The sequence below is a fragment of the Palaemon carinicauda genome, chromosome 11 (assembly GCF_036898095.1).
Source record: "Palaemon carinicauda isolate YSFRI2023 chromosome 11, ASM3689809v2, whole genome shotgun sequence".
Lineage (NCBI taxonomy): Eukaryota > Metazoa > Arthropoda > Malacostraca > Decapoda > Palaemonidae > Palaemon > Palaemon carinicauda.
In genome coordinates, this window is record NC_090735.1 from 153,897,247 (window position 1) to 153,912,246 (window position 15,000).

Consider the following 15,000-nt stretch of genomic DNA (forward strand, 5'->3'; position numbering starts at 1 on the left):
GTAATTCCAAGAGTCAATGTAGTATTGAAGAAGTGGTTGCAAAGTGATCCAAAACACGTGTCCACACCTAACAATAAAAAAAAAAGTTAATGTATTTATGCTGTTATCCTGACAACTATGTGCAGGACATTGTGTCCGAAGAGAAACTATCTTCAATTTTTGGACCTCACTAACACATTGTCTATCAATTATAGACTCAAATTAACAAGCCCTAGTAATATATATTTCCCCCCCCCTCTCTCTCTCTCTCTCTCTCTCTCTCTCTCTCTCTCTCTCTCTCTCTCTCTCTCTCTCTCTCTCTCTCTCTCTCTCTTATATATATATGTATATATATATATATATATATATATATATATATATATATATATATATATATATATATATATATATATATATATATATATATATATATATATATGTGTGTGTGTGTGTGTGTGTGTGTATATACACACATTTATATATATATATATATATATATATATATATATATATATATATATATATATATATATATATATTTATATATAAATATATATATATATATATATATATATATAAATATTTTTGGGCTCAAGCCATGTCGTCCTGATGGAAGTTCCTATAGGGTAGCTTCCTAGGGTATATTACAACTACGGCGATATTCCCAGAGAATTTACCTTAAGGTACCAGAATTCTAACTCCTGGAGCGAGTATCCCTCGTGAAAGGGATATCGCGACATATCAGAGGACGTATTCTAGACACGTCACATGGCAATCTACTACCTAAATAGAGATTCGTCTCGTAGGAGGGAGATTGACGAGATACGAATTCGGGAAGAAAAAAGGGGGAGCCGCTCCCAAGGCCTCCCAATCCCCCGATTCGTATGCGTGCCTGGCGCCAATCCTGGCGCCATCTGTATTCCTTTTTGCGTAGCTTAACAACTCGGTGTTTTTTTCCTGTTTTTCTCGCAAATCTTGGATTTATTCAGCTTTTCATGGCTTCTCCGTCTTCGTTGGCCTCGGATAAGTTGAGTATAGTGTCTGTTATGTATAAATGTAGGCTCTTGGTAAAATTTTGAGTGATTAATAGGATTAATCTTTGATACAAGAGCCGTAGCCTACCAGAGGTGTCCTGGACACTGTCACTCGCTAGGTATAAATTAGTTAGTCAGAGTGACATTCCTGGTTGTTTTGCTTAATAAATTTTAGCTATTTAGCTTTACATAGGATTTCCTTTCGTGCTTAGTATTATTTGGCGAAGTATTCGCCATTCTGGCCTACGCTAGGCCATGTAGCCTAGTCGTTTGGTCCTAGTACTTAATGCATGATTTTGGTTTTTCCGAGTGTAATTAAAAGTTTATTAAAGCTTTAGGCTATATTTTATACATTTTAGACTGTGTGGAATATTTCCAAGATTGTATACGTGAGAGTTTCGGTGAATTAGGTAATCGATTCTCTTGGTGCCTAGGTTAATTGCTTATGGAGCCTTAGTATACTTTATTATTCTCCCCGGTTGCTTTCTTTTCTTCGGAGAAGGTATGCAATCCCTTTCCCTCTGTTTAAGCCTTGGGCTTATCCCTAAGTGGTTTTTTCCGAATTTATTTTCGATAAAACTATACTAGGGTGTTACTGTACCTTCCTGTTCCAGCAGAGTCTGGTTCAAAGAGGGACAGAACAACAGAGTTTTTTAGTCTGGTCCGTGTTGTCTGGCTTGGGGCAGAGTTCCCCTCGCTGACCTAACACTTTTAAAGGGAGCTTAGCTCCCTTAGGTCACTATCGAAGGTTTCTGTAGTATGATTCCTCCTTTTGTGATCGACCAGACTAAAGTCCTGTTGCTGTTCTTGGGGAGGATAAAATCTTCCCTTGGGAATAGCAACGCCTTCCTTGCTTTGGTGCTTTGGAAGCTGGAAAGTATTGCTGGCCCTTTCCCTTAGATCTCCCTTAGGCTAAGACAGAGTTCTTGGCTGCGGGTGATCTGTCACTAAAGCAAGGTTGGCAGGACCCTTTTGTCCCTTCCCCCTCTATCTCCGTAATGGCCTTGCCATTACTGTACTGTACCTTGCCGGCCGGCAGAGCTGGCCGGCAGGGGTATTACTGTACTGTACGTCATTCTACTTCTGGACCTAGTATAGGTTGGGATGTGGAATTGACTAAGGCCATTGCCGGCCGGCTGAGATGCTGGCCGGCAAAGGTTCTTATGTTTTCGAGTGCTGCCCGGACCTCTCTTGGTCCCTCATCCATGCCTGCCGACAGAGCCGGACGGCATTGGTCAAGGAAGCCTGAATTAAGTTTCTCCCCTTCCTTATATGCACTCTTTCGGTTGCCGGGCTTGGGGGGTAGTGTACACTCTTATCCCGGCATCCATTCTATTTTCTTCTAGTGCTGTACCTGTCCCGGCTGCCGGCCTATGAGGCAGACAGCCGGGCAGGTGTAGTCTTCTGGTTCTTTTGCTGCCGGCTGGCATCGGTCTTGTACCTTTGCCGGCCGGCTTATGTCAGTCCTTGTCTGCCGGTCACCAAGAGTGTGGCCGGCAGCTAGGTACTACCTTGTGTAGTTACTGGCCGGCAGTCATTGCCGGCCAACACTGGCTGTTGCTGGCCGGCAGCTACTGCCGCCGGCACAGGCATTTGAACCAGAAGGCTGCCGCCCTATAGCTGTTAAGTAGTATACTTTAAAGCTAATTGTGGTGTGTGCCGGCCGGCAAAGGCAGGCCGGCACACATCCTCCTATACTGTACTAGTATTCTTCTGTATAGCATATACAGTAAGAAGAAAACTATAGTAAAAGTTTAGGTACAGCACTGTATCTTCTAACACTATTGTGTTTTCTTGCACGGCCCTTTGCTGTTGCCCTCAGACAGGAAGCAGAGTCTTCCCCGTCTATTATCCAGGATTTTAAAATCATTGCCTAGGTGTGAGCTCCACCTGTTTCCTCTGGAAACCTTGCATTGGTTACTCTAGTAGAGATAAACCAATTTTGATTTTATTATCTGGAAAGCTGCAACAATGGGTTGTGAGGGAAACACAAGTGTGTGTCTTTCCTTTATGAATTGTTATGCTATACTATGCATATCCAGTGATACATAGTTCACTTGATACTCATGGAAATTTTTTCTCTTTACAGGAGGACCCTCCGAAGTGCGGAAATGTTTTCTGCAATGTCCGTAGCAGGAACCTCTGCGGACATGAGTGTTGTAGGAGACACGCAGCATGCGCTGTCTCCAAGGATGATCTCCAGTATTGGGACCCTCAGGTATGTACTGTATGCACTAACCTGATTACTGAGGCTTTTGATTCCCCTAGAACGACGGAATCAAGGGATATAGCTAGGGAAAAGCTCCGTACTTGGGTAAGGGGCTTCAAGAAGAACACCTCTGGCCCTTATCTTCCTAGTGAGAAGATGAGAGCGTATCTTTTTCCCCAGGCATCAGCTGAAGCAGTGATTCCCCAGCCTCAAGAGGAGATCCCCCAAGACCTAGTCCAGGTGGACGAGGAAGTCGCAGATGCGATGCAAGACATCCAGTTGTGTGACAGGATGTCTGATGTGGACGAAGGTTTGGAAGAAGACCTCCTGGCAGAAGGTCAGGATCAAGTTCAAACCCCGGATGTCGCAGAGGATGGGGTCGACGAGGTGTCGGCTACTCCGGTTCAGATGCCGGAGCCCATCCCCTCAACATCCGCTGGTCTCCCAGTAGAACTGGGACAGGCCCTCTCTTCGATTGTTGGAATGATCCAACAAATGCAGAAGGAGAATCAGGAGAAGGCGGCTGCAATGGAACTGCGTATGCAGTCCCTAGCAGAATCACATGGGCCCCGGAAAAGGCTCAATGTGAAAGACCTTCCCATATGCTCAGATGCTAACCCATGGAGGTATGCTGAGCACATGCCAATGACGACTGGTAAGATCGTCATTTCGGATAAGCTGGGTTCAGTTCTCCTAGAGGAGGTAGAATTCTGGCCCAGCAAGGCATCATATCCGGACTGCTATGTCCGGCTGAGAAAAGAACCAGCTTCAAGGGAGGAGACAGAGCCGAAAGAGGTCATTATTATGGACCATGCTAAGGCTCAAGCCCTACTTTCATCCTCGATGAAAGAGAGGGGCTTCTCGAATTCGAAGGTAGCAGCATTGAGCAAGAAGCTCCCTTCTTTTGTGTCCTCTTCTGATAGAGCCTTCCCCTTTTTACAAAAAGGGTTTGCGGCTGTCCTAAAGGCAATCGAGGCCGGCAAGCCTTGCCCCTCCCTGGAGGAGTGTAAACCCTTGTCGCTGGCGCTGCCTATGGACCACAAGGACTGGAAGGATGTCCATCTGACATTCTCAGTGGGAAAGTTGGAGGCTGATATTGCCGGACGGCAATTCGGCGAGGACCTCCCCAAGTTGTCCGAATTTCTTTTACGAAGAGAGTTCGAGACAAAAGAAAGATTGGCTGCCTCAATGTCTTATCAGACTACTCTTGAGACGATGGCAAGTGACCCTAAGGTCCATGAAATGTTCATGGTTGTGGCTAAGTCTCACCTAGCCACAGTGACGAAGGACCTTTATGGCTTCGTCAAGGCAAGGAGAGCTTGCAGGGAGTTCGTGTTCACCGGGGCTTCGGTGAGACACGAGCCAAGGAAGTTAATATCCTCCAACATTTGGGGAAAAGACCTTTTCCCTACCGATGTGGTCAAAGAGGTTGTTGATAAGGCCGCCGTGGAGAATAGAAACCTTCTCCAGAAGTGGGGCCTGGCTATCAAAAGAAAATCTTCCCCGGATGAGGGTCCTCAACCAAAGAGGAAGAATATGAGGACTAGGCTACCGTCTCGGCCAGCCAAGCCTTATAGACAGCAACAGCAACTGCAATTGCCTTTGCCTCCAGTGCCCCAGATGGTGGCACAAACCCCGACGACTTTTCAGTGGGTACCCCAGGCTGTGCCAGGTCAGTCAACCACATTCACCCCAACGTTCGAAGGACAGTCTTCTTCCTTTCGTGCAAAGCCTAGAGGAGCAGCCAGAGGCTCGTCTAGGCGCTCCTCAAGGGGAAGGGGATTCAGAGGTGGTCGTGGTCAGGGAGGCAAGACCTCAGGACGGCAGTCCAAGTGAAACGATACCGGTAGGAGGGAGACTAATGAAATTTTGGGATCGCTGGACCTTCGATCCCTGGGCCCAAAGCCTACTCAAGAATGGACTGGGTTGGAGCTGGTACAGCACTCCACCCCCATGCCTTCGGTTTTTCCAACACTCCACCCCCATTTTGGAGGAGTACGTTCAAGAACTGTTGGAGAAAAATGTGATCCGAAAGGTGAAGTCCATCAAATTCCAAGGGAGGCTGTTTTGTGTTCCCAAGAAAGACTCGGAAAAGCTCAGAGTCATTCTGGACTTGTCACCACTCAACAAGTTCATAGTGAATTGCAAATTCAAGATGCTAACACTGCAACACATAAGGACCTTACTGCCCAAGAGGGCATACTTAGTCTCTATAGACTTGTCAGACGCCTATTGGCACATCCCAATCAGCCGTCGACTCTCCCCCTACCTAGGGTTCAGGCTACAACGGAAACTGTACGCCTTCAGAGCCATGCCATTCGGGCTAAACATAGCCCCAAGGATTTTCACGAAGCTTGCGAGCGCAGCTCTCAAACAATTACGCCTAAAGGGAATTCAGGTAGTAGCCTACCTGGACGACTGGCTGGTGTGGGCAGCATCCGAGACCGAATGCTTACAAGCTTCCAGTCAGGTGATCCAGTTCCTAGAGTATCTAGGCTTCAAGATCAACAAGAAAAAGTCTCGACTTTCTCCATCCCAAAAGTTCCAGTGGCTGGGAATCCACTGGGACCTTTTGTCACACAGTTTCTCCATCCCAATGAAGAAAAGGAAGGAGATAGCGGGCTCTGTCAAGAGACTTCTAGATTCCAAAAGGATTTCAAGACGCGAACAGGAGAGGGTACTAGGCTCTCTCCAGTTTGCTTCAGTGACAGACCCAGTGCTAAGAGCACAGCTAAAGGATGCAACCGGAGTTTGGAGAAGGTATGCATCAAACGCACGAAGAGACCTGAGAAGACCAGTGCCGCCTCGGCTACGTACTCTTCTCAGACCTTGGTCCCAAGCCAGACATCTAAAGAAGTTGGTTCTTCTTCAGCCACCTCCCCCGTCGATGACGATTCACTCAGACGCCTCAAAGGAGGGATGGGGAGGTCACTCTCATCGGAAAAAAGTCCAGGGGACTTGGTCCAAGCTATTCAGGACCTTTCATATAAACTTTCTAGAAGCTATGGCAGTGCTCCTTACCTTAAAGAAAGTCTCCCCGCGTCACTCGATCCACATAAGATTGGTGACAGACAGCGAGGTGGTTGTGAGATGCTTGAATCGACAAGGGTCGAGGTCACCACCTCTCAACCAAGTGATGTTAGCCATTTTCCGATTGGCAGAAAAGAAGAAGTGGTACCTGTCGGCAGTTCACCTTCAAGGAGTCCGCAATGTGACAGCGGACGCTCTATCCAGGTTCACACCGATAGAGACGGAATGGTCCTTAGACGCAGGATCATTTTCCTTCATTCTGAATCAAGTCCCAGAACTGCAAATAGACCTCTTTGCGACGAAAGACAACAAGAAGTTGCCCCTGTACGTGTCCCCGTACGAGGACCCCTTAGCGGAAGCAGTGGACGCAATGTCCCTCGACTGGAACAGGTGGTCCAGGATTTATCTGTTCCCTCCTCACAACCTTCTGTTGAGGGTCCTCAACAAACTGAGATCCTTCAAGGGGGTAGCGGCAATAGTGGCCCACAAGTGGGCGAACAGTATGTGGTTCCCCTTGGCGTTGGAACTACAGATGAAGTTCGTGCCGCTACCACATCCAGTTCTGACCCAGCGAGTCCAGAAGTCGACTGTCTGCGCTTCATTACAGAAAACCCAGACCCTGCAGCTCATGATTTTCTCGCCCTAGCGGTGAGAAAGTGTTTCGGGATTTCGAGAGCTAGCATAGACTTCCTAGAGGAATACAAGTGCAAATCGACTAGAAGGCAATATGAGTCATCTTGGAGAAAGTGGGTGGCCTTTGTAAAGGCAAAGAATCCGCAGGAGATCTCAACAGACTTCTGCTTATCTTTCTTCATCCACCTCCATGGCCAAGGATTGGCAGCTAACACGATTTCAGTATGTAAATCGGCTTTGATGAGACCCATTTTATTTGCCTTCCAGATCGACCTAGGTAACGAGATCTTTAATAAAGTTCCGAAAGCCTGTGCTAGGCTCAGACCTTCAGCACCTCCAAAGCCCATTTCATGGTCTTTAGACAAAGTTCTTCATTTCGCCTCCCTGTTGAGCAATGAAGAATGTGCGTTAAAGGATTTAACGCAAAAAGTTATTTTCCTATTTGCACTCGCGTCCGGGGCCAGGGTTAGTGAGATCGTAGCCCTCTCGAGAGAGGCAGGTCGTGTTCAGTTCCTGGATGGGGGGGAGCTGAACCTGTTTCCGGATCCTACGTTTCTCGCCAAGAATGAGTTACCCACCAACAGGTGGGGTCCCTGGAGAATCTGCCCTCTGAAAGAAGATGCATCTCTATGTCCAGTAGAATGCCTAAAGGTCTATCTTCGTAGAACTTCAGACTTCAAGGGTAGTCAACTATTCAGGGGAGAAACATCAGGCTCAAATTTATCTCTGAATCAACTCAGAGCGAAAATGACATATTTTATTCGCAGAGCGGATCCTGACAGTACACCCGCAGGTCACGATCCGAGGAAAGTTGCCTCATCCCTAAATTTCTTTAATTGTATGGATTTTGAACATCTCCGTTCATACACGGGCTGGAAATCTTCCAGGGTGTTCTTTCGCCACTATGCGAAGCAAGTAGAGGAACTTAAGAGATCTGTGGTAGCAGTGGGTCGTGTAGTTAACCCTACTGTTTAACTCTGCGAGGAACAGTGGTCTTAATTGGGACGATTAAGTCCAGGGTGAGTGTGTAGGTACATACTGTACTACAAACTAAAATGAGGGCACCAAGTGCCCATATAGACTGTTCCTTCCTTCAAAGGTGAACCTTGCATAAGTTCAGACATGTGTGCCAAGCGTTTCTAACGCTAATGTGATTGATTTGTAATACAGATTTTTTATGACTTGATACCTTGGTATCTCATTAAAGTGGTGTTTAATGGTTTTTCTTTCAGATAAACAAGTTCTGTTTACTATCATACTTATGCTTAAAGTTTTGGGTTATCCCCTTTTATATAAATATATATATTTGTTGTTAACCTGTCTGTTTATTATCTGTCAATAAACTTGTTCTTGAGAACCTTGCGTCTCTTTCACCTGTGTCAATTTATTGGTATAATTGAGCATTTAATTCTATGTATCTTATCTGGGATAATTCTGATAGAATTGTTCTGTTTTGCAAGCTATGTTGCATTGGTTTATGTATGTCCCCTAATGGGAGGACTCCGTCCCATAAAGGGACGAGGGCGGTTTTATTAGTTTCTTCCTATGCGGATATAAACCTTTGTCCAATACAAGTATTGTGCGGATGACTGGTCAATATATTGACGCAGTAGTTCTATACAAACTATGCTTTACTTAATATAGGGCGAGGCCACTATATTAGCTTGCCTGAGATTCATACATAGATATATGTACTCTTCGAGACTTTCCAGAGTCTAGTAGGACTCTTCCCTGTAGGGGGCAGGAAGCTCTAACATAGTTTATAGTTAGTTGAAAAGATGTATAACGGTAACATCTTAGGTCTCTAGGTCTAGTCGACCGGGAATAAATATCTCCGGGGAGTACGGCACGTTCTGAGAATCCACAGATACAGTAATGCTCTGGTACACTTCCATCAGGACGACATGGCTTGAGCCCAAAAAACGGATTTTGAGCGAAGCGAAAAATCTATTTTTGGGTGAGATAGCCATGTCGTCCTGATGGACCCGCCCTTGCCTTTCTAAGAAAGGACTGTAGGACCCCTCCCTACATACAGTATCTGTAGCACCTCGTGTACGCTACAAGGAATACAGATGGCGCCAGGATTGGCGCCAGGCACGCATACGAATCGGGGGATTGGGAGGCCTTGGGAGCGGCTCCCCCTTTTTTCTTCCCGAATTCGTATCTCGTCAATCTCCCTCCTACGAGACGAATCTCTATTTAGGTAGTAGATTGCCATGTGACGTGTCTAGAATACGTCCTCTGATATGTCGCGATATCCCTTTCACGAGGGATACTCGCTCCAGGAGTTAGAATTCTGGTACCTTAAGGTAAATTCTCTGGGAATATCGCCGTAGTTGTAATATACCCTAGGAAGCTACCCTATAGGAACTTCCATCAGGACGACATGGCTATCTCACCCAAAAATAGATTTTTCGCTTCGCTCAAAATCCGTTATATATATATATATATATATATATATATATATATATATATATATATGTATGTGTGTGTGTATATGTACACACACATTTATATATATGCATATATATATATATATATATATATATATATATATATATATATATATATATATATATATAATATATATACATATATATATATATATATATATATATATATATATATATATATATATATATATATATATATATATATATATATATATATATATATATATATATGAGAGAGAGAGAGAGAGAGAGAGAGAGAGAGAGAGAGAGAGAGAGAGAGAGAGAGAGAGAGAGAGAGAGAGAGAGAGAGAGAGAGAGAGAGAGAGAGAGAGAGAGAGAGAGAATATATTAGTTTTATCATTTGATAGATATTATATGCTTTGTGAATATAGTTTTAAATGCTTTCAAGCTTTTAATGTTTCCTTGAAGGTCAGTCATTGGACATATGTAGGTTTTTAGTAAGCTTTTATAGATTATGGTGGTACATGTTATTTCTTACGGCTGCGTTCATCAGGTGCTATAAAAAGGCTAATTTTAATTTACCTCACAAAAAGTCCTCTATTGCGATGATTTGTAACCAAATCTTTAAAAGTGATAACAATTGTCTAAGTGCTATTTTCTAACCTTTGTCGTTCGGGTAAATAAGCATTGATGATATATCCGTTAAGGAAACACTAATCGAAAGTTTAGATTGGAATCTAAACTAAGGACTAAAAGCTTGCTTTCCTAATGAAGGTAATAAAGGAAGAGATTCTTCGGTCCAGAAAAATGTAAATGAAGTGGAGAATTAATGAGTCGTAAGACCATTGTCTAGATTTCATCTTGTTTTGTTTTAAATATAACAATTTTACACTGATAACTTTGCAACTAACTTTCCCAGGAAAATATTCTGTGTAAATTTATTTCCTATGGAATATAGTGAAAAGTATCTCTATCTTAAAAAAAATTGGTAATATATATATATATATATATATATATATATATATATATATATATATATATATATATATATATATATATATATATATATATATATACATATATATATATATATATGTATATATATATATATATATATATATATATATATATATATATATATATATATATATATATATATATATATATTACGGGATATATACACTTCCACTGCGCATGAACCGAAATAAAATCCTGACATGATTAATCACAAGAAATATCAAAGCTGAAAAAATGTAAGACACACTTTATGTTTGCAAATGATAATCGGTAGGATGTGTAAGAAGACCACTAAATTAATGTATGCTCAATTCAAAGGATAAAACTACACTCTTGCAAATGTCATTATTCATGAACAAAGAATAAATGTGAAATCAAAACTTCATGCAATTTCTTATAACCGTTAGTTGAATTAAAGCTATCAAAAACATCTTAACGGTTTGGACTCTGGTATGGTCTTCAAATTTAAAGAAAATTATATTGATCATTTTATTCAGTAATGACAGACTGACTTATTTAAAGAAATAAAACTCGATATTTGTTTTACATTTTTTATCGATGTTATTTGTGAACTTGAAGCAAATACGAGGAATTTCTTCTGGACATATACACAAGAGTTGTATTATAATATAAATTGAATAGAATCTTTATATAGAATCAGTTTCATGTAGTTCTCACGAAAACTAATACTCCATTGTTATACACATATTTTAGTGCTGGGATTTTCTTATAAATTATACGGTAAAGAATTTTTAATGGTAATGGTTAATTAATTTTTTGCATATTGCGATATTTTTTGTAATGTTGATAGAGACGCCTGGTAAATAAATTAAAACAATTATCATTTTAAATTAAGATCTACAAAGGAAATTCCATGTTACATGAAACATTGAAACTAAGAAAAATTTATTTATAAATCCCCAAACATTAAAAATCTAACTTCAGATACATTAAACGTGCATCTCGCTTTTTTTCTCATTCCTTTTTTCGCCATTCTCTCGGAAGGATTACACAATGTTTAGTCGGAGTCTTTGTGGTTGTTTGGGATTGACTAAATACATAATCAAAACTCTGATGAATATTTACTATACCTTAATTTTCTTAATGAAAAAAAAAAATAAGAATTTACCTCAGTGTATTAATAGGTACTTTAATGAATTAAAGGAAAATAGTTGTAATAATAAGGATATTTTTTAAAAATATTAATATTTATTATCTTAATCATTTTCATGAAAATAGTTTTATAATATTAATAGTTTTCATAAAAAAATTGTTTTCATAATGATAATTATCTTACTACTTTTGAACTGTTCTTATGCAAATTATTTGGTGAAACTTATTGCTCCTAAATATTAGCAGTTTTAAGATTCCAAAAGTTAAAAGGAAAGTTAACACAATAGCCCATCTAATTTAAGGTTTCCCACATAGCTTAACCTAGGAGCTGTATCATTACCTACTTATCTACCGGGGGAAGGGGTGGGGGTGTTTGCTTCTATCCCTTTTTAACAACATTATCCTTAGGTTAACATATGACCAAGTCTAAATCCGGTGTTTGCTTCCTAGCCAGCTTTACTCCTGTCAAAGAAATATCAAATCACCAAATTTCTGGAATCATAAAAGTACCAGCATACCATCCTATTTCAGACAAAGATAAACAATATTTCCTTCGTAAAGAAAATCGATTTAACAAGCAATAAGAAAGTTAACGCCTGGCCTAACCAACAAAATAAACCTAGTAGATTTACTGAACAATTTGGATAGCTATCATTTTCTAATTGTTGTTTTAACATGGGGAATTTACCTCGATAATAGAACACACCATTCAGGGATTATGCCAAATTATGATTAACTGCATAAACTAGACAGGCGGAGACTTTTTTTATCTGCAAGCTAACTCATTTTGGATAACGACAGGTAATTAACTCTACCGGATAAAAATACCAAATTACTGAAGATGATTTGTAAGGCGATATGTTCTCTTAATGATAGTTGCTAATTGTTTATACCTTTTATATCATTAACCTTATTTGGCTTACTAAAAATCATTTTTATCATCAAAATAATTTGTAATTTTGTTGAGTTATACGATTCTCAGTCTTGTTTGAAGAAGACACAAGATATTCTTGACAGGGCAGAGGTTGCTCGAAGAATACATTTTGTTTTCCTCCTACCCTAACATCAGTGGTTGAGGTATTGTCCAATATCCAGGCATGAAAGAACAATGTCAGACTGAGAACTCATGAAAGAAAGACCAATATATTTTAGCTTTTATATTAAAGATTAATTGACATTTTATTTTGGCTCAAAATGACATACTAAACGTCAACATAGAATTGATAAAATTTCCGATATCAATAAGAATAAATGTGGTAAAAAAAAAATTAAAAACGTCTATATATTATCTATATAAAAATCAATTAAGCATTAATCACTTGTAGCAATAAGTGTTTGTTTCTAATGTAAGTAATTCGTATGTCTTTTGGCGTCAAAGTTTCCCACGAAGAATTAGTAAGAGAGAAAGTCAACATCTTTCCATCAAACGCAGCAAAGTGAACAAAGGCCCAGCGAAATTATTGGGAAGTGTAGCGCAGAGGCTTTTAACTAAACCTGGTTCAGGCACTCCTTTCAGAAACTCTCGAAAGACTGAAATTGAAAGACGCCGGAAAACCGTTGTGGCGCAAGAGATGTTTTCTGGGTGTGCGAAGTTGAATAGAAGGGTAGTAGAGATATTAATCGAAATAAACGAGAAAAGAGGAAGGATGGAGAAAATAGGATGCCATTGATGGGCCAGTGGAAACAAAAGGGGAAGCCAAACAAATACCATATGAAAAGAAGAATTTCGTAGCAGAATATTGGAATTAGGAACCATACTTAGTGCGAGGACAAAATACTAAACAAGTGACTTGTTATCTAAAGCACTATTACCCTACCAAAAAAAAAATGCAACACTTTAAAATTTCTATGATTCAGAAATTCGAATGAACAAGCAAATGATATTTCCCGCCCCATAATTTGACTCATACAAAAACTGTTGAAGTAGGAATTAAGTGTGATAGTACAAAATCATTCATTCATTGGAGACTTCCATTCTTTTTATCAAAGTTATCAATAGCCCCATTACTTGTATACATATCCACACCTTAGGATTTTATACATTTATTGAATAAAGGGGCAATCAATGTATGATGATAAATAGGCATGTAAGTAGCTTGTGCCCACAGCAAAAGAAATATAGTACTCCTTCAAAAACGTTATGGAACAACGTTTGCCATTAAAGATCATCTTATCTCTAGCTTCCTATGTTCTGTTTTGTTCTCCTTACCTTACTAAGATAAAACTATTATCATTCCCAACTGGTTGTGTCATAGTTTTCTTGAATATCATTTAGTATATTAGCTGAGCCTATTGGTATCCTAGAAGGCCCTGTTTCAGTATTTTTTTTTTTTTTTTTTGAGGGGGGGGATTTAGCACTATTCATATAAGAATACCACATAATATGTATAATGTAATATAATAAATATATAAATTATTGTTACTGAGAATGATTATGTACGCTTTGAGGATTTATGGTGAGGAGATATGCTCGTGTTGGAGGATGATATTTATATCTACTTTGCGATTTCCCATAGTATTTGAAAGAATACCACTTCAGTGTTAGTGGAAATTAATAATTTTCCAAAGTGATAATAGTAAACTTATCAAATGTGTATCAAAGTAATCTAAACAAGATTTCGATAAACCAATAACAAGTGAGAATATGTTGGATATTTTCAAGAAATTATTATCGGATTAAAATATGTGTTTACATCAGATAGCAGATCGTAAAAGGTCTGACTGTTAACAATTTCTAATAGTAATTATTCTTCTTCTTCTTCTTCTTCTTCTTCTTCTTCTTCTTCTTCTTCTTCTTCTTCTTCTTCTTCTTCTTCTTCTTCTTCTTCTTCTTCTTATTAATGTTATTTATATATATATATATATTTATATATATATATATATATATATATATATATATATATATATATATATATATATATACATACAGTATATATGTATGTATACACACAAACATATATATATATATATATATATATATATATATATATATATATCATATATATATATATATATATATATATATATATATATATATATATATATATATATATATATATTATATACATGTATATATCTATATATATATAAATATATATATATATATTTATATATATATATATATATATATATATATATATATATACATGTATATATCTATATATATATATATATATATATATATATATATATATATATATATCATCTCATACGCCTATTGACGCAAAGGGCCTCAGCTAGATCTCGCCATTGGTTCCTGCCTTACGCTTTTAAATCAATAATTCTTTATTCATCGTCCACTTCAAAATTCATAGGCCTTAGCCATTTAGGCATGTGTCTTCTAACTCTAGTGCCTTGTGGAGCACACCTGAAAGATTGGTGAACTAATCTCTCTTGGGGAGTGCGAAGAGCATGCCCAAACCATCTCCATCTACCACTCACCATAATCTCATCCTCAAATGGCACTTGAGTAATCTATCTGATAGTTTCATTTCAAGCCTTATCTTGCCATTTAACTCCCACTATTCATCTGACGGCTTTGTTATCAAATCTATGAAGTCTGTTGGATATT